Below are 20,504 nucleotides of genomic sequence, written 5' to 3'. Positions count from 1 at the left end.
GTAGTATTATTAATGTAGAGGTAAATTAGGCTGAAATGTAGGCATTTTTCTGATAAATTATACTCACTTAGTTGTTTCAGCAGGTAGAAGTTGCATGATGGTTTACTGCTGATGATGTTAATTTGCTCTTCTTATGTACTACGTAGATGTACTAGATATATTGTGTTTGCAGTTTTATGTTTCTCTAAGGTTTCAGCTATGTAGTTTTTAAACTGTGCTATGGCTTAACTATTGATTTCTTTTTCTGGATGCCATGTTGGTTCTGTGTATTCCTCTTGCTGCTTGAATTTGACTTAGGTTGTTTGCTTTCTTTCTTACATCCTTATTTGTTTATTTGTTCAGTATTTTTTTATTTTTCTTATTTTGCATTAACTAACATATTTTATTTTAACAACAAAATAATTTGCCCTAGTATAAAAACTTCTACTAACAAAAATGTACTATTATAATTTTTAATTTTAGAAAATTGTATTTTTAAAACTTTAATTTTGAAAAATTGATTTATAATTACTTTAATTTTACATTAACTAACAAATATTACATTAACTAACAAATTTTACATTAACAACAAAATAATTTGCCCTAGTATAAAAACTTCTAGTAACAAAAATGTACTATTATAACTTTTAATTTTAGAAAATTGTATTTTTAAAACTTTAACTTTGAAAAATTGAATTTTAACACACTTTGACTTTAACAATGTACTTTGAATTTTTTATGTAAAAGAATATTAAAAAAAATAAAAAAATACTGAACAAATAAACAAATAAGGATGTAAGAAAGAAAGCAAACAACCTAAGTCAAATTCAAGCAGCAAGAGGAATACACAGAACCAACATGGCATCCAGAAAAAGAAATCAATAGTTAAGCCATAGCACAGTTTAAAAACTACATAGCTGAAACCTTAGAGAAACATAAAACTGCAAACACAATATATCTAGTACATCTACGTAGTACATAAGAAGAGCAAATTAACATCATCAGCAGTAAACCATCATGCAACTTCTACCTGCTGAAACAACTAAGTGAGTATAATTTATCAGAAAAATGCCTACATTTCAGCCTAATTTACCTCTACATTAATAATACTACAAGAATACTAAGGGTTCAAAAGTGAACACTACGAATAATGTTCAGACTAAAGTATAGGGCATCTTGCAAATGATTATTACTCCCTACATCTACAAGTCAATAACAATTATTCTAAATACTACGAACTTGGACAAAATATAGTCAAATACACAACACAAAAAGGAAAATAATTACAAGTAAAACAGCAGACACTCAATATCTCAAAACAATCCGGTAAAAATATTCTACAACAAACTGCCTCATAACATAAAACTGCTAAGTCCCCAAAACATATACAAATACAATCAATAAAAACTACTTGAAATGGGAAAACTGACTACAGTCTCACAGACTTGATGTAAAATAACAGCAAAACTTAGAAGCATGCAGTGCTCAATTTGCATACAGTTCACATGCAAACTCTCATGAAAAGGTTCAAAACAGTCTCCCAGCTCAGTTCTCATCTATACTTGGACAACAAAATCCTGCAACAAATTCTCAGAAATCCTACCTTTCCTACCCTTGCTTAAATAGCTAAAGTGCAATCTTCATACTAAAATATTGAAAAATGGCATATCTATTTACATAAAAGTGTGAACACACGTGTTTGTCTGCGTGTACTCTTAGATAAATTGATAAAAAAGCAATATAGTTATAAATCAAAGACTATACCTAATAATATTAATTTCAAAATAAGCTGATAGAAAAAAATATAATAACTACAGTATAAGCTTTTAATTTTTGTTAATTACAAAAAAATAAAAGTTAAATACAGTAAATAAACTTGGTCCCTTACATTGAAAAAGGAACATAAATTGAGAGTATTTGAAAATAAAATCCTTAGGAAAATATTTGGACCTAAAACAGATGAGGAGACAGATGAGTGGAGAAGGTTACATAATTTGGAAGTACATAATTTGTATTCATGTCCAGATATTATTAGAATAATTAAATCAAAAAGACTTAGGTGTGTAGATCCTGTGGTACAAATGGGAGAGGAAAGAAGAGTATACAGGATTCTTGTTGGGAAACCTGATGGTAAAAGACCAATAGAAAGACCAAAACAAAGATGGAGGGATAATGTAGAGATGGACCAAAAGGAAATTGGTAGGAAAGGAAAGGAGTATATAGATCTTGCTCAGGACAGGGACAGATGAAAGGCATGTGTTGCTGCAGCCATGAACCTTCGGGTTTAAGAAAGCTAGAGAGTTAGTTACTTATACATTAAATAAGCATAATATTTGAATTGTAAGTAGAGAATATAACAAATGTACAATGCATTGTGCGAAAACTATGTCAACTTTGCATTATAAGCAGCAAATTAAACCAGTTTGCCTTAGAAATACATTTTAAAAATAGCCCAAAATAGCATGCGTAATAGAAAATTAAGAAAACTTTCTGAAGCATAAAAGTACTGACTAGTGCTGAATGAATCAATTACTGTAAAATATTATTCTCTGATTCAAGTAATTTAACTGTAAACATCATCTTTTGTGTGTAAAATATAATTGTTAGTTGAACTGATAAATACAAATATTAACTTTATACGCCTTGATACACTCTAAATAACATAACTTTGATATATAAATTAGTAACAATTTGTTAAAATTAAGTTAAACTGTAGAATTGTTTTCTTAAATAAATATAAATATAAAGTAAAAATAATAAACAAATAATTCCTTCTTTTCCTATTTAAAAAATGCCAAACAGTGTAAATCAGTTGTTAGTGGCTAAATAACATAAAATTTGAAGGCAGTAACAATATTTTTAAAAATACTGCTTTTTACCTAACTTTGTAAATTAAATACTAGTACATTTTGTCAAATTATAAATAAAATATACCTATTTATTTGGTATTTGTACTAAAGTGAAGAAAATATTACTAAAACTTGGCTAGTACAGTAAATCTAAGAGTTTTAGCTTTATTTGTCTGTAACTGGATATAATTGTAACTTGTTAATCTCGCCAAACACAATCTTTACCTCAATTTTGGAAGCTAGCTGAACTTTAGCGTTTCGAATTACATATAGTGAAGACCTCTATAGTGGAAAAATACACCCAGTCTGTAAAAATTTGGAAATGTTGTCTCCTTCTCTGTCGAACCAGACCAAGAGTGTTCTCAAATGTTTCAATATATTTCTTAACATAACTAATTTTTCAAGAAAACAATACCTTGTGCCCAGATAGCTTAGTTGGTATAGCGTTAGGCTTTTAACCTATCTGTCCAGGGTTCGAGTCCCTGTCTGGGCGATTACAATTTTTAAATTTTGTCATCGGATCTTGTGCAGAATGGATATAAAATATGTTTACAGTCTAACAGATTATTATTTATCTTAAAATTTTGCAAATAAGCTTTTGAGTTTCTCAAATATCAGCATCTTTAGCTAACAGTACAGCATAACCAGTATTATTATAATAGAAAAGTTCTGGTGGTAGAACCTACACCTGCTGTAATATCTCTGTGGTATTAACTTACATGCAGCCCATAACTCTTGGGAGTGTTTCTCCTCCGTTACATTTCCTCGCCATTTACCCTTAGCGTCGCGATTAGCCTCAGAAGCAAAAAAAGCGAAATCTTATATTTGTTCTTTTTATATCTCTGAAACCACCTATACTATAGAAATACATTTAATAAATTTTGCAGTCTTCCTGTTTGATCTGTTAAATAAGCAAGTCAATAAAAATATAGTTGCATAGAAAAATCCTGATATAGTTGGATTCTCAAAAATATGTACAATCAGTGTTCTTGATACATTTAGCACCTGAGATAGTATAAATCAAAAATCTAGTTAGTGTTGGCATGTGTGCTTCTGGTACATGTAGTTACTTGAAAAAGCAAATATTGATTGTGTAAAAAATAGCCTCCTTGTGAAACAATGAAAAATTAACATTATATCCTCATAGCATTAGTTGCAACTCCTTCTTGCAGATTAACAAAGCTCTGGCGTGTGGTCCTACGTCACCTATAATCCTTTGTAAGGTTCGTGTTGTCCTATAAATTGTCGATATACATGCTAAGTCCCTAGTTACAGCCTAAGCTTTTAGTTTCAATCAGAGGATTTCAGTGTTCAAATAGTGATTGTAGCCTCGTATAATAAACCAAATGGAAATAACCCAAATGTTGATGCACCCAAAACACCCAGTAATACTTCTAAAATACCTTGAAAAAGGCTATAAGGCTAAATTATTCTTCTAGCATAGAAAAAAATTTAGCAAGTGGACCTATGGTCCATATAGTCAGTCGTCTGAGAACTTCGTCTTGTCCTGTGAATTGTCAATATATTGATAAATGGTTATATTTTTTTAAAATAAAAGAAACAATGTTCGTAAGCGTCCAGTTATGGACCCATCGGGAAAGGGATTTCAGTCTTTATAGACACATCATAATTTTCGTTACACTAAAAATTTGGCTTCGTATAAAAGCAAATAGTTGAAATGATAAACATTTCGTGTACTTTATCCAGTAAGCCTTAGCTAGAAATACAATAACAGCGTTACAGACATAAAAATTAAGCAAGCTTTGATATTCTAGTGGCACATAATAAATATAAAATATCCTTTAAAATACTCTGACAAATAGTTGTGGGTTGTCTGAGATCAAAATTTTCAAGCCCTCTCTCCTGCATAAATAGGCTCTAGAATTCACTAAGCCTCAAAATAATATTGGGTACATAAAATAAAAAGCAGATGGAGAGTGATGCTGATCGCATCATCTCCAAACAGCAAAAACAAAAGTATATGGATGGAGCCCTACCTGATATATTTAGAAAACTTTTACCTAGTATAGCAGTAACAAAATACTCAGCAAACTCTAAAATAAACAAACTTTCCTACGTAGCAGGCGTAACCGGACCTAAATAAATACATATAGAAATACACAACCAAAAATAGCATAGTGGAAATCAGTAAACCCTAATAATAATAATAATAATAATAATAATAATAATAATAATAATAATAATAATATATTCTGTGGCTTACATTTTAGCTAAAAGTACTTTTTTTAGTGTTTTTGAAAAAATTTAAATAAATACTAAACTCTTAAGTTAAAAATTTGTAAATGTATACAAAACAAAATAAATAAAAATTAATACATACCCTGCAAAAAATCAGTAAAAAAGTTGAAAACATCTCTTTGTGCATCCAAAATATAATAACAAATCCTTCCTGACTAGATTAAATTGTGTTATTTGAGTAATATTAAGCCTAAACTTGTAAAATAAAAGGGTAAAACTTGTCAAAACATACTTTTGCATCCAAAATATAATTCAAAACACATCTAAATTGTGTTATTTGAGTGGAAAGAAACCTAAACTTGGAAAAAATATCTCTCTCTCTCTCTCTCTCTCTCTCTTTCTCTCTCTCTCTCTCTCTGTGTGTGTGTGTGTGATGGTGTGTCTGTGTGTGTGTCTGTGAATGTTTGTGTGTGTGTGTGTGTGTGTCGAAAATGTAACTAAAAATCTTTCCTGAACAGATAGAATTGTGTTATTTGAGTAAATATTAGGCTAAACTTGTAAAGTAAACAGATAGAAGTTGGAAAATGCGACTAAAAGTATTTCCTGAACAGATTGAATTGTATTATTTTGGTAATAATAAGCCTAAACTTGTGAAATAAACAGATAGAAATTGAGATCACACACTCTGTGTGTCGAAAATATAACTAAAAATCTTTCCTGAACAGATAGAATTGTGTTATTTGAGTAATAATAAGCCTAAACTTGTGAAATAAACAGATAGAAGTTGAGAACACACACTTTGTGTGTCGAAAATGTATCTAAAAGTCTTTCCTTAATAGTATAAATAGTGTTATTTTGGTAATAATAAGCCTAAACTTGTGAAATAAACAGATAGAAGTTGAGAACACACACTTTGTGTGTCGAAAATGTAACTAAAAGTCTTTCCTGAACAGATAGAATTGTGTTATTTGAGTAAAAAATAGGCATAAACTTGTAAATAATGAATTAAAAGTTGAAAAAATCTCTTTGTAAATACAAAATTTAATAAAAAATGTTGCCTGAATAGTACAAATAGTGTTATTTTGGTAAAAATTAACATAAAGTTGTAAAATAATAAGTTAAAAGTTGAAAAAATGTCTTTGTGAGTCCAAAATTTAATAAAAAATGTTGGTGATTAGTACAAATAGTGTTATTTTGGTAAAAAATTAATATAAAGTTGTAAAATAATAAGTTAAACGTTGAAAAAAATGTCTTTGAGAGTCCAAAATTTAATAAAAAATGTTGCATGATTAGTACAAATAGTGTTATTTTGGTAAAAAATTAATATAAAGTTGTAAAATAATAAGTTAAACGTAGAAAAAATGTCTTTGTGAGTCCAAAATTTAATAAAAAATGTTGCCTGAATAGTACAAATAGTGTTATTTAGGTAAAAAATTAACATAAAGTTGTAAAATAATAAGTTAAAAAGTTGTAAAAATATCTTTGCGAGTCCAAAATTTAATAAAAAATGTTGCCTGAATAGTACAAATAGTGTTATTTTTGTAAAAATAAGGATAAGCTGTGAAAATGTTTGACATAAAGTCAAAGTTTGGTAAAAAATAAACTCAAATATAAGTTAAATAGCACACAGTAACATACATTTACTACCTAAATCAATAATCAAAGGGTCCTAGGTTCGTTACCCCGTGATAAAAGCAAATGGTGAAAACTGTAGGCCCCGTCCCTAATAGCTCTCCCTTCTTCATAGTACAGATAAAAAAAACCTGCGCTAAAGCGTCCTGTGCCTTGAAGGCAAACCTGAACGGAATATTAATTGGCGGCGGAAACCGATTCTACAAGCGACGCATAGCTTCAGAGATTTGACCATTGCTGTGCATTCCAGACATCCTTTGTTGTCTGGTTGAATCCCTCCCCTGCCTTACAGTATTGCATAGCTTTCCCCTGTTATTGCGTACTGGTTAACCTTGAAAAAACCGGTTCTGAAAACCTACCGACGCGTTCTCTGATTGGTCAATCAGATTCCTTCTTTGTTCTGACGTTGTGACGTCATTTGACCTTGAACGCGCTTCCCCAAAATTCCTTTCTTCTCTACCTGCGTGGAATATTAATTCATTCTCTCTGTCTGGCATCAGAGCGGAGTCGAAATTCTGAGACAGTATTCTGTCTAGCGTGTTGCACCACCGTGTTTCATAACATGATGAAATTACTGCATAGTACTAATTAATAATATTACATATCGCGGGTTCGAGTACCGGGACCGTCTTCTTTCGTACCATTACCACCGTTCATAGCGGTTCATAAACCATAGAAAACTTATTTTCAATATTATAAACATTAATTATTATAGTTTCATACATTACATACTTTGCAGTAATGAATATAAAACCATATGCATAGCGTTTAGTACCTCTAATTACCTTCTATATACATATTTTTCATAAAATAAATAAATATATATTCATAAAAAGTTATAAACATGCAAATACATAAATGTAAAGTATTCTAAATACTTGCTAATGAATTCTAAGTACATGCGAATTAATTAAAACCCGTGCAAATTAGTTATAAGTACATGCGAATAAATTGCGAATATTAAACGCCCGAGGGCACAAACATCCACTGGCTCATTCAGATACTACTAAGGACCCATCCGTTGACGCCGAAAAACGTCGTTTACCCATCTTGTCATTAAGTCTTTCATCAGGGGCAAATAGGTTTGAAATAGTTCCATGGGAAGACCATCAATGCCACCCGCTTTATTCTTCTTTCCTGTCATTACCGCTTGCTTTACTTCGTCCATTGTAAAGAGTTTCTCCAGCGTTTTGTTGTCTTCCTTTGTTATCTTAGGAATGTAATTGGCGAGAATCGATAGATATGGCGGTTCTGTGGTAGCCTGGGCCCCAAATTTACTGGAAAAGTGATTGACGAAATATCGGTATATATCAGCTGAATTTGTATGTTTACATCCATTCTCATCTTCTATTTCTGTGATTAATTTCCGTTGTTCTCTTTGTCGCTTTTAACACGTGGGATAATGTTGGTAGTTCCGTAGGATCGAACATAGGTAATTGACTACGATAGCTGTATCCCTGTAAGTTTTGGTTATACATCTTCAAGACAACAGCTTGCATTTTCTTGTATTCGGGCAATTGTGAGGAGTCACTTTCTATTTTATGGGCTAGTTCACGTAATACAGCATTATAAAAATTATATTTCTTGTAGAAGTCAGACATTCATTGTTTACTGTATTGTTGACAAAAATATTTTATGGACGGTTTGAGGAAAGAGTCCCACCACTGAATCAAATCTTTCTGACGCAAACTCATGGATTCCCATTTCTTCCACTGTTGTTCAAATTCCATACGGTATGTGGAATCTTGCAATAGTTGTATATTGAAACGCCAGTATCCTCGACCTTTTCTAACGTGAGCCATATTTAACTAAATGTCCATGTTTACTCCAAGGTGATCACTAAAACATGTTGGTTGTACAGTTATTCTTCTAGTCTGTGAAAGTAAACTGCTGGTTACGTAAAATCGATCCAGTCTACGTGCCGAGTCGGTTCTTATATATGTGTAGCCTGGCTCGTGAGGGTGTTTTTTCTCCCATACGTCACTTAACTTAAACCCATTCACTAGAGCTTGCAAACTGTGTCAGGGATTAAATCCGGGGTTTTGGTCTTCTTTTCGCAAAGTATAATTAAAGTCGCCCACACATATCAAATGTTATCGATTTCTCCCTAATGCTGTCGCTACAGGGGTATTAAAAAAGTCTGTGCGCTCCGAGGTGCATATACATTACATATCCACACCGATCCCACAAACACATATGTAATCCTCCCTGATGGGTGGTATAATACCTTAGAGACAGGGATAAGTTCATTGCAGATGACTACCAGGGACCAGTCTCCAGCACGTTCATCAGTGCAGATCGCATCACCTACAGTGGGGAGGCAGAGACGAAGGAGGAATCGTCGCATCGAACCGATCAATGGCCCTCCAGCAAAGAAACCAAGTGAACATGCAACAATTATTGCCGTCCCTGTGAATTGAGGGTTACTATTATTATAAACTACATAGTCTATTCCTACCTCAAGGTTTCTATACCGACTTCCTGTATACATACCATGTCCAAATCATACGTTTTTAAATAATCTTTGAAAGCTTTAATTTTTACTGTCGAGGTAAATTTATTTATATTAATCGTGGCTAAATGAAATATTGTATCTTGCGCCATATCGTTTATTGTATTCAAATTTAAGTTATTCGTGACAAGTAATAGAAATACACACCCAAAAGTACCCGTTACTAACATTTCTGTTAAATATATATCTTAACGCAACCCGTAAACAAAACCTTCTCTTACACTCAATACCAACAAAAGGGGGTAAGAGAAGGGAGCATGAACACATCTAATTAATAACACATCTTTTATGTCAAATGTTGTATAACAAAAGACAGACTTTCTGAAGAGCCATTCTTCACATGTTTATCATCAAGAGCAAGGGTTGTTTCCAGATTGTTGGCTACACCTTGGGACAGGTTATCCCTCACTTGCTTAGTGGTAACGACCATTGCATGTTCACTTGGTTTCTTTGCTGGAGGGCCATTGATCGGTTCGATGCGACGATTCCTCCTTCGTCTCTGCCTCCCCACTGTAGGTGATGCGATCTGCACTGATGAACGTGCTGGAGACTGGTCCCTGGTAGTCATCTGCAATGAACTTTCATCTGTTGTCGGTGAATCTTCAAGTGTTTCCCTTAGTTCTTTTTGCTTAAAAGTGTTGGTGATCGGCAAACTGGGATCCTCATATTTGGTTGACACTGAACTCTCCATAAATTCGTCAGTACTTTCTTCATTTGGTGCGATTTGATCTATCCTGGTCGACATTTGTGAAACACCCTGTATTGTCTCATCACTGACACATGCAGGTGGTTCGTTTTGTTGCTTGGTCGTTACACCTCAAAGTATTGTCGGCTCACTGGTTATCACTTCTTCTGTGCTGTTCAGGTTATACGGGATGGGTCGGACTTTTCCTGCATACGAATTGCCACCCACTCTTGCTGATGATCGCTGTCGATTGGAGCATTGATTGAAGAAGTGTTCCTGGGAATCGCACGCCGAAGAAGTCTTAGCTTGACCATTATGTGTGACCCAATACCTCCCTCCACTTATAGACACGTAAGAAGGTATTGAACGGGTCAAGGTCATCTTTACAATTTTTCTGCCCGTACGTACTGGATATATATGATCTTCCTTATACTTCTCATCTACTAATGTATGTATGGTTCCATATTGGTTCAAAACTACTCGTATCGGGTCATCGTCTAATTCACTTGGTATCGCATGAAGTCGCACTATTACTGTTGCACTGTCCTCCCATGTCATTAAAATGTCATGCGCACCTTCCGAATCATTATACACATAAGATCCATTCGATTGATTCAACAACCGTTTACACAAAAGCTTGGAAACTAGATTCAGATACAAACATTTTCTAAAGTGATCTAACTCGATACTCACGACTTGATCCGGTGTTAGTTTCAATGTGTCGTTTATCCATTGGTGTAATCCCGTGACGTGGGTATATCTCTGATGTTGCTGAAATTTATTTTCAGTGTCTTGACCCTTTTAATCGCCGTTTGACTCCTATGTATTAAACTTCCACAAGACACTTTCGTAAAGCACTGGCTACTCGTACGCGTGATCGGGAGTTGTACGAGCGAGCGTTCGCACAACTTCCTTGTATAGCGGCTTTAGCCAGACTCCGACTGAGCCACCGTGGCCAGTTGGAGCATCTGGTACTCGTATAATGATGAAATCTTTATTTTCCACTGTGATATCCACAACACGACCAGCTATAAAATTCTGGCTGCTCTGTTCTTTTAACTCACAAGATGGAAACTTGTTTCGGCACAAGGCAACAAAAAATCTTATTTTTAATGTTAATTCAGCAGAGAAAACTGTAGTAAAGCACAGACTTAGTGCTTGCTTAGTGGTAACGACCATTTCATGTGCAAGTAGTTACGTATTTTATCCCATCCATTATCTCATAGCAAACACAGACACTTCCTAACACCAAATTCAGCCGACGCGAAGTTCAGACGAGTGAATGAGCCGAACCACGACGTCACAACATGGCGCAGGTGTGTTTTGCGCGCAGCGCTCGGCTCGAAAATTAGAAACTCTATTTTTTTTACCTAAAAACGAACGCACATGAACGTGAGAAATTGCAGGGGTTATTTGTCGATGGAACGGCACAACTCCAACCTCTGACGGGAAAGTGCCAACACCATGTAAAAAAACCCACCGGACTTCGTCAAGACCCTTCAGAACATCAGAACTTCTCCCGGAGAAGTCAGCTTCGACATAGTATCGCTCTTCACCAAAATTCCGCTTCAAGATTCTTTAACACTGTTGGAGCAACAATTCGCACCAGGTATCATTAGTCTTTTCAAACATACCCTGACTTCAACATACTTCAGCTACAAGGACAAGTACTATGAACAGACCGACGGAGGGGCAATGGAATCCCCGCTCTCACCAGCAATAGCCAATTTCTTCATGGAGAACTTCGAACACGAGGTACTCCGTTCAGCTCCACAGAAACCTTCCGCATTTTACAGATATGTAGATGACACCTTTGTCATCTGGCCGCATGGTGAAGCAGCGCTACAAACATTCCTGAATCACCTCAACAACCAGCACCAGAACATCATATTCACCATGGAGACAGAGATCAACGGCAGCCTTCCATTCCTGGACTTCCTCATCACACGTAAACCGGACGGGACCTTATGACACAGCGTATACAGAAAACCTACTCACACCGACCTATACCTCAACGCCAAGAGTTTTCACCATCCAGCGCAGCGGTCAACAGTACTCTCAACATTGTTTCGCCGAGCCATCGCCATCAGCGACGCAGAGTACCTTCAAGAGAAAATAAGACACCTACGCACAGCCTTCAGACAGAATGGATACAGTGAAGTCATTATCAACAAGACGCTAATGAAAGTAACACACAAGAACAACCAACGAACAAACCCGGATCCACCTGATGACCAAGAAGAAAAGACGAAGGTCATCTTCCCATACACCGGTAACCTCTTTGCAGTCATCAGCCGCATTCTTTCAAAACACAATATCAAGACGATGCACAACCCGCCATCGAAAGTCAGAAGCCAACTTCGAAACCCCAAAGACGACCTAGGACAGAAGGCACCCGGGGTTTACCGTATCGCCTGTGCCTGCGGTAAAGCCTACATTGGACAAACGGGGAGGACAATCGAACAGCGCTGCAAAGAACACGCCAGTTACACAAGGAATTTTCATCCCGAAAAATCAGGGTTAGCAGAACATTCAATCCAGGAGGGCCATAGAATTGATTTCACAACCACCGAGATCTTCAATAAATCATCAAATTACTGGAACCATCTCATAAAAGAAGCAATAGCCATACACGGGTAAAAGGACAACAGGGGAAGGGGAGGCGACCCCAACTGGTCTCCGGGAGGTGCCGGCCGTGGTCGGGATAGCTCTGCGGACCACCCATTCACTCCTGACTGTCCATCGAAGGGGTACGAATACCCAGACTGATCTGACCCAGACTCCTCTAAGTCCGACAAAGACGTCTATTTCAAAACTCACATTAACCCATCCCAAAATTATATCAACCCAACCAATAATACCAACCTAATATTACCAACCAAACCAATTAATAATAATTTTAGTTTCAGATGAGTCAACGTAAGCTGCGTAGTTAGAAAACTCTCCCCACTAACATACCCAATTAGCTTGAAATAATTAGAATCTATCTTCATAGGATACCTCAACTACCAAAACCTACCTCAACCCATCCTGACCAGGGGAAACCCGCAGGTGCCAACAACCACCACCTAACCAAAACTATATCATCCAACATAAAGCCACCGTCACTGTAACGCCCAGGTTTTCCTCCCTTCTTCGGGAGGTTTTTACTGCATTAAATAATCTAAAAGTATACCCGCACACGAATGTTGCGAACTAATTAAACTAGGAGATTTTTACTGCCAATTTATGCATGCTGCAGGTTTTTTCCTCTGTCACGCAAAAAGCTACTTGTATCTTTCCTCTCTTCTATCTTCACCTTCACTTTCGCCTTATAATTATATTTCCGGTAAGTGCCACACCAGGCAGACACCGTTTGATTCATACACGTAGGTGTGTTTTCTAGGTATTCCCGAACAAGCATGCTATGGAGGGCCCCGAGGGGGAAGGGTACTCACTCTGAGAACCCCGAAACTTAGGGGGACGCTTACAAGACGAGGCGTTGCCGCAGACCTGTGCTGGGCCCCACTCATCCCGGCGGGTCCTTTGGGGCCGGGAAAACTTAAAATTTCTGATTTCTGACTTATCTCTGCACTTGGCAGATCGTTGACTAGGGAACATGACCGAACGAGTACCAGACACCAACGGCGTAGCGAAACGAAATCAATCCTCTTCACCAGGCCCGTGGGATGTATGCAATGGATCACTGCCAGCGAGCATCGCATGGGTTGGATGGCAGACGGGCGAGCTCAGCAACTGACCGGCGACTCCCAGGAGACGAGACGGAGCATGACGACACACCGGGACTACATTCCGCTACACCCGACACGGCAGCGAGTAGAGACGGCGGAGGAAGGGAACGGCTGGATCTTCGAGGAGCGGCTACCTGAACCTCTCCACAGGGGGTGCTCCTGACAAAGACCTCGGAATGACCCTCGGGAACCCCTGAAGGAAGATACCTTTCCCAACGGGTGGATGGAATGGGAGCCCCGCAAACACCGCACTTCTACATGCCTGGTAGCGGACAGGCACCGGGGACCATGTGTGTGTCGCGTCGTCCTCGGACGATAATTACCCCGACTCGGAAAAGGACCTAAGGGGTGTAGGCAGGCACATGGGCATCATCGATGGTTCCCCCGGGTAGGAGTGCGTCGCTGTATCCCAGTAGCGAAAGGATCGAGGGTCTGAGGGGCCCCTTAGCGCTCCGTGGTGCGGCGAGAGTCGGTCTCTGGCGAGAAGTCACCTTCATCTAGGCTAAGAGAAGCCAATGCTGCCCGACGCCCGGACCCGAAACTGAAGCGCCGATGCCCGGAGAAGCAGACGAGATGTCTCCCAACGGACGTGACCCGACAACGACTTCTCCTCCTTTTACGCAGACGTCTTGCTAATATTCGATCCGGCTAACCTTTCGGCCTGTTTTATCAAAATTAATCTTCGATTCGGCTTTGTGTCCAAAATTACGGTTGTCAGTCGGAATGTGTAGGTCCTACTAACATATAGAAATTCCAGATAGCCCTCGGGCTGAATCTGCACCTTTTCCCTAAAATCCCGACATCATCCTCTCCCCTAGGACTGAACCCATAGGGTGTGCGAAGTTCCTCCCCCTTCTAACGTGGGGGTTCCTAGCACACTAGAATCTAGATGAAACTCATGCTAATTCAAGATGCGGCCGAGGTTTTTCCCAGCTTGCTGGGTTTTTACTCGGGAGTTTCCCTTCACTCTCTTGTAGTCTTTTCAACTCTTTCTAATTTCGACACCTGGTAAAAGTCTTCTTTATCAAGACTATAAACGTGGAAGCATGACATCAGATGTTCCTGTAGGTAGTTCGTAACTAGAGCATGCCTGCATGAAATGGAGGCTTCCCCAAGGGAGAAATCCGGCTTGACTGGATCTGTTCGGAAGGGAAGATCACGCCTAGGCAAAAGACCAGACATGGGGCTATAATGTGCTTGAGGAGTGCATTAGTGTCCCAGGTGAGGTCTGCGCCTTTCGGCGTGGTTACCGGTTGACTCAGGTCAACTCCGCGAGCTTCTTTGGGGGCGGGTTTTTCTCCTTTTTTTTATCTCTGCACTTCATTCCCTGAAGATGAAAGTGACGTTAGCTCTCGAAAGCTCGGAAGCCTTTCTGGAAATCACCTGGCTGATTGCCCGAGAAAACCTCTTCAAGTGACAGGATTTTCAAACTAGGAATAGCCAATGAAGTTTCAGTCCATTTCTGCTTTATTTTTTAATAAATTGTGCACGAGTTAAAAAAAGATCCATTTGTTTTACAAAACGATTCAAGAATTGTAATGTAATTTCACTTCTCTTGAAATACAGTTTTTTTTATGATGGACTTTAATAACATAAGCTATCGATAATTTTTGTTACAACTAAAAATTAATGGAAACAGAGCTATGATTGTCTGAAAATTTTAAAATGCAATGTGTTCAATAAAATCTTGGGTATTATGTGAGAAAAATATTTCAGGTATGGAAACGTTATTTCTTGAAGATTGTATGACGTGCCCCTAATACGCGTACCTAAGATACTCAATATTCTGAAAGATAGATAATGGCATGAAATATATTAATCTGCAATCTGTCACTCTATTCCAGTTTTTTCTTAAATGAAAAATTAAGATGAATATTGATATTCATACTAGAAAACATGTAGTAATATCTTTCATTCAGAAAACCTATTGTAAGTAATAGAGTCTTTGTACCATAAAAAGTTAGTTCTTTAGAAAATTGGACATGAAAATGACAAGCCAATCAAAGTGTTTATGCTAATTTTAACTGAAAGTTATAAGTTAATGGGCTTGTGTATAAGAAGTGAACTCTTACTTGGCTATAACTGTTTTAAGAAGAACTTCGAGAGTCACAAAATGTCAATAATAAACACATACTAGTAACACGATAGCTCATGTACTGCAAATCAAACACATATGAAAGAAAAATACAAGCTTAAACTAATGCGAAAACAGAATTTAGACAAGTGAGACATTTTACTAGTAAGATAGAGTCTTACACACAAGGCATTCAATAAGATATGACTTATAAGATATGACTTTAAATTGGATGTTTTTTTTATTCTCCTATTTGCATAATGCCTGACACAATAGTTACAGATATATTGTATAAATACATAATGTCTGATAAAAATGAATTCAGTAATGAGAAGTAGACGCTTTTTGCACTAAAAAAAGCAATTATATGATTAAACCAGTCAATAGAACTCCCTTCATTATTTTATATTGAAACATGAAGGGGCTCCTTGAAGCAAAATGCAATTTAACACCAAACAAGATTAGACTTTAAAGTGAAAATGTTGTTATATTTTCACTTACATTCTTGAAGATTGACAAACATCCGAAATGGCATACTAGTTGGAATATATTTGAAAAATGAAATGTTGATTATGTGTAAAATATACTCTATAGATTTCATCTTCTCCCAAACCACAATTAATTCAACAATATTTTTAACAGGTAAGTTTGTTTAGGTATTCACTGCAGTCTTACAGTCAAAAATAGCCTCTCATACAATTTTTCCTTCTTGTCAATCTTTCTTCTTTCATGCTATCCAGTCCTCTTCTTAGACAACAACAGTAATGAATCCAGCTTCCTCAGTACAGGGCTGAAAATCAGGAAAGGAGCAAATAAATTATAAAGAATAAATGTAGTTAATTCGAAACAGTGTGTGTGTGTACAGAAACATGTGTATGTGTGTGTGTGGGGGGGTGTGTGTGTGTGTGTGTGTGTGACATATATGTGTATAAAAGGAAACGTTGCCCAAATCGCACCAGTTTTCAAATAAATAAGTGTAACTGCAAAATAAGTGAAGTGACGTACATTTTTGATACACCAGTTCGAGAGGACCACTTTAACCTATCCTCATGTGTCTTTGGAAAATGTTATTCCAATTGGAAGTAACAGGAAAATATGAATTTTCAAACCCTTGTAAATGGTGCGATTTGGGCAACTGGTCTCCGAAATAGCACCATAGGGAGCCCAAATCGCATCGGTATTAAAAAATTGAGAAAGAACATATTTCAAAGGCCCCTAATACTAAAAATACAGTGTCAAGTTATCTATTGAAAGCATGTTCATTTGGAGCCACAATAATTCCAAACATACCTGATATATCAGATCTTTAGAATTATAAATAACAAATGGAAAATGTTACTACAAACTTGAATCTTCGTGGAGTTTTAGCGAAATGTTAACTTATTTTCTTCTGCGTTCCCTACAGTTTGTGATTACAGGGAATATATGTGAGTAGTTAAGTTTTTTGGAGACCTCTCGCTTTGCAATTGGTTTCGCTCTGTCCAGTCTTCACGTCGTCAAGGGCATATTTCGGGTACTTTTCTAACCTTGAAGATTTTTCTGTCTCCATTCCAGACGATGGGACTCTCTTTGTGTGTTTCTCATGTGACTGGACCAGGACAATTTCTCTGAATGGGGTCATCGATAATCCGTTTATCTCGATTCTTCGAAAATTCCCTATTTTATACAACATGCTTTTCATTCGATTTTCCCATCCTTGTATTCAACCAAAGTAGATAATATGTTCTCAGATTTCCATTCACCACATACCCTTTTCACCTTCCCTCCCATATTTCTGAATTTGAATTTGAATTTGATTTTAAAATTGTGGGAGCGTCAGCACTTAGGATATTTTGCTCCCGTCACATAATACGGGGGCCAGCCCCTTATCATTACAAAAAACAACTCTAACGTTGCATAATTAAAAATCTTAAAATGTTCTGACTTCTGTTAAAAGCTGAGGCTGTAAACGGGCACTCAGCACAAATAAGGACAAAACAAAGGACATCACAAACAAAATTATACTGGCCATGGGGCCAGTCGCCAGAGCCTCGTTAGTCCTCAGTCCAGGGTGCACTAACGTGGAAGTGAGGTTGACATTTGGGTGTACTACGTGGAAGGTCACCCCTTACACCCCCTTCCCATATTTCTTTCCCATTGCAATTGACTGTAGAAAGAGAAGAGAAAACACAAATCGCACTGGTACGATTTGGGCAAACATGACATGGTGTGATTTAGGAGCCCCCGCCATTTCGGAATAAAAGAAATTCCCAGCCGCTTGATTGCACCAATATTCAGTGTATTGGTTTTTAGAGCAGTGCAGTGGTGCGATTTGGGAACCGGTGCGATTTAGGCAACTTTCCCCTATATACAGGGCATACACAAAACAATGGTGCAGTTTCAAAAGTTAATAAAAAAAATATATTTCTCAGGTTACAACGCAAAACATACACCGTCAGCGGTGGCAACTGTGTAAGTCTTATGCGTTAATTACAATCCTTCAATGTGTGCACTGTGGGTAACATGACACAAATACACATGGTAATCAAATTCATCCCAGACTAGATGTAGGATTTCCGCAGTAATGACCTGCAGTTAGTGTTGCCCACGAGACGAGACTTTGGCCTGTCTCGTCTCGTGGAAATGCTGTGAAATGCTGTCTCGTCTCGAAAATATTCGTTTGTCTCGGGACACATGATCAATTTCGTCTCGTCTCGAATTTTTAAAAGCCTGTCCCGTCTCGTCCCGTGGGCAACACTACCTGCAGTGCATGCGTTATCTGATCACGAAGTTCATGGATGGACATGGACAATGGTTGTACATAAATGCTGCCTCTAGTGACCCCACAAAGAATGAAATCACAAGGTTTAAAATCCAGTGGACGTTGTGGCCAAGGGAGAATGTGGTTGTTTCCATTTTCCATAATTAGTATTCAGCAGGGACATCTATCTTGCTCTAGTCACTGACTTGGGGTGAAGGGGGGGGGGAGCTTTACTGAAACTCACTATTTCAACGCTGTCATCAGACACACGATATCTGCCAGCATGAGAAATGTACTGCTGGTAGCGTATGAGAAACTTGGACAGCTGCGGACGCTGTTTTATGCTGTATCCGTGTAAGAAGATAAATATGTATTTAATTAACTTTTGAAACCACATCATTCTTTTGTGTGCTCTGGTTTATGTGTGATTGTGTTTACTTTCTACTCTAAGGTGATTATATTAACTGTAGTAGCAGAAACAACTTAAGTTCTTTGTAAAAAGTGCTTGAAATATGTTGTTTTCTTTTAATAGCTGGTATCCAGAAGTGAAGGGATTTTACATATGAATGTACCCATGGGTATAGAATGCAATATTTCGTCTAATGTTGAAGCAAATTGTCAATTGTTATTTATGAATAATAAGTATGTCTGTAGCAAAGCTTCATTATCATTAACATTAATTTAGTTTTTGCTTTGATTGTCTAGTGACAAAAAGCACATAAACAGCTTTGATCACCTGTATGACCGCTCTACATTTCAACGAAGAAGTTACAGCAACGCCCAATGGATCAATTCATTAAAATTTCAACAATTATTAAACGAAACTAATTTCACATCAAGTATTTAGTACGTAAGTCAAGTTTAAAATACGTACTTACAATTGTTATTGATAATAAGAATGCGAAATATTAATATGATCAATGGAAGGCACAAATATATTAGGCCATTAGTTTAATATCTCTTAAATTGATGCAAATGATGTTAATCATAATTAATACATATCTAGTTCTGTTTTTGAAAATTGATATTTCATTTCCCATTACGTCAATGTTTCATTTCATAGCAGTAATAGAACATTATGCAGGCGAAATGAAGGTTAACTTACATTTATCATGTGCATAATTTTCTTCCACGTCCTTCTGCCAATACTACAACGCCCAGAAGCACATGCACAAAGAAGTAAGGCCATGATCACGAACAAAATAAGGATAATAAGCGCCACAATTACCGGCCATTCTAGCCCATGCACGTCTGAGCCTCCATCTGCAAGTAGAAAAGAAATAGGATAAATAACTAAGCACGTTCAACGCGAATATTATCATAAGAACAGTGAACAGTGAGAAGTATTTTAATTTGAAATAAACGTTATTTTGACCCTAGCTTACCCGAAGGAGGGGGGGGGCTGTCAGGCCCAGAGACCTGCACAAGACCCAGAGAAAACCCGTCTGGGAGGAGGAGCGCCTACAATAATATGCAACACGCACGTCAAGCCCAGGTGTTCTACATCGCGCAAGCGAGCTTCACGTCACGGCTGTGCACAGGCCTCGATGCCTGCCAGGCTTTTTCTTTAGCCGGGTCCTAAGAAGACCCGTGAGACTGGATGTAGTTTTTGCAGGTAGACGCGAGGACTGCTAACAGAGTGTTGCCAATGACCATTATATTTCACTACACATGGAATTATTTGAATTTCTGCTAGGCGCAGTTGCCTTGAGGTTGTATAACCTTGGCGTAGTAAAGGGTGGGCGAAGTGAACGACCACCCTGGGCCTCGGGCATGTATGGGCCTCACGTCCCATGAGGTTGATACGAAAAACGTAATAAATAGAAGTGAGAAAAATAGAAAAGGTTAATTTTTGTGGGCAATTAAATTAAAACCTTTAGTTTTTATCTGGCTGTATTCTAGTTTAGCGTTATAGTAATTTGAATGAATACGTCAAATCAGAGGCGGGCTGGAGCTCTAAGCTTGAAAAGCCCCGAAAAGTCAAAATAATTCTCATTTCTCATGCGAAACATTAATGCAAAAATTGATTGGACATTTTTATCCATTTATTCTATTATTTAATAAAAAGCGCTTTGTCTTGGCTTTTCGTGTGTCTCGTGACCT

Source organism: Lepisma saccharinum, chromosome 2 (genome assembly GCF_977018435.1).
Source record: "Lepisma saccharinum chromosome 2, izLepSacc3.1, whole genome shotgun sequence".
In the NCBI taxonomy this organism is placed as follows: domain Eukaryota; kingdom Metazoa; phylum Arthropoda; class Insecta; order Zygentoma; family Lepismatidae; genus Lepisma; species Lepisma saccharinum.
Note: the sequence above shows the minus strand (reverse complement) of the source record.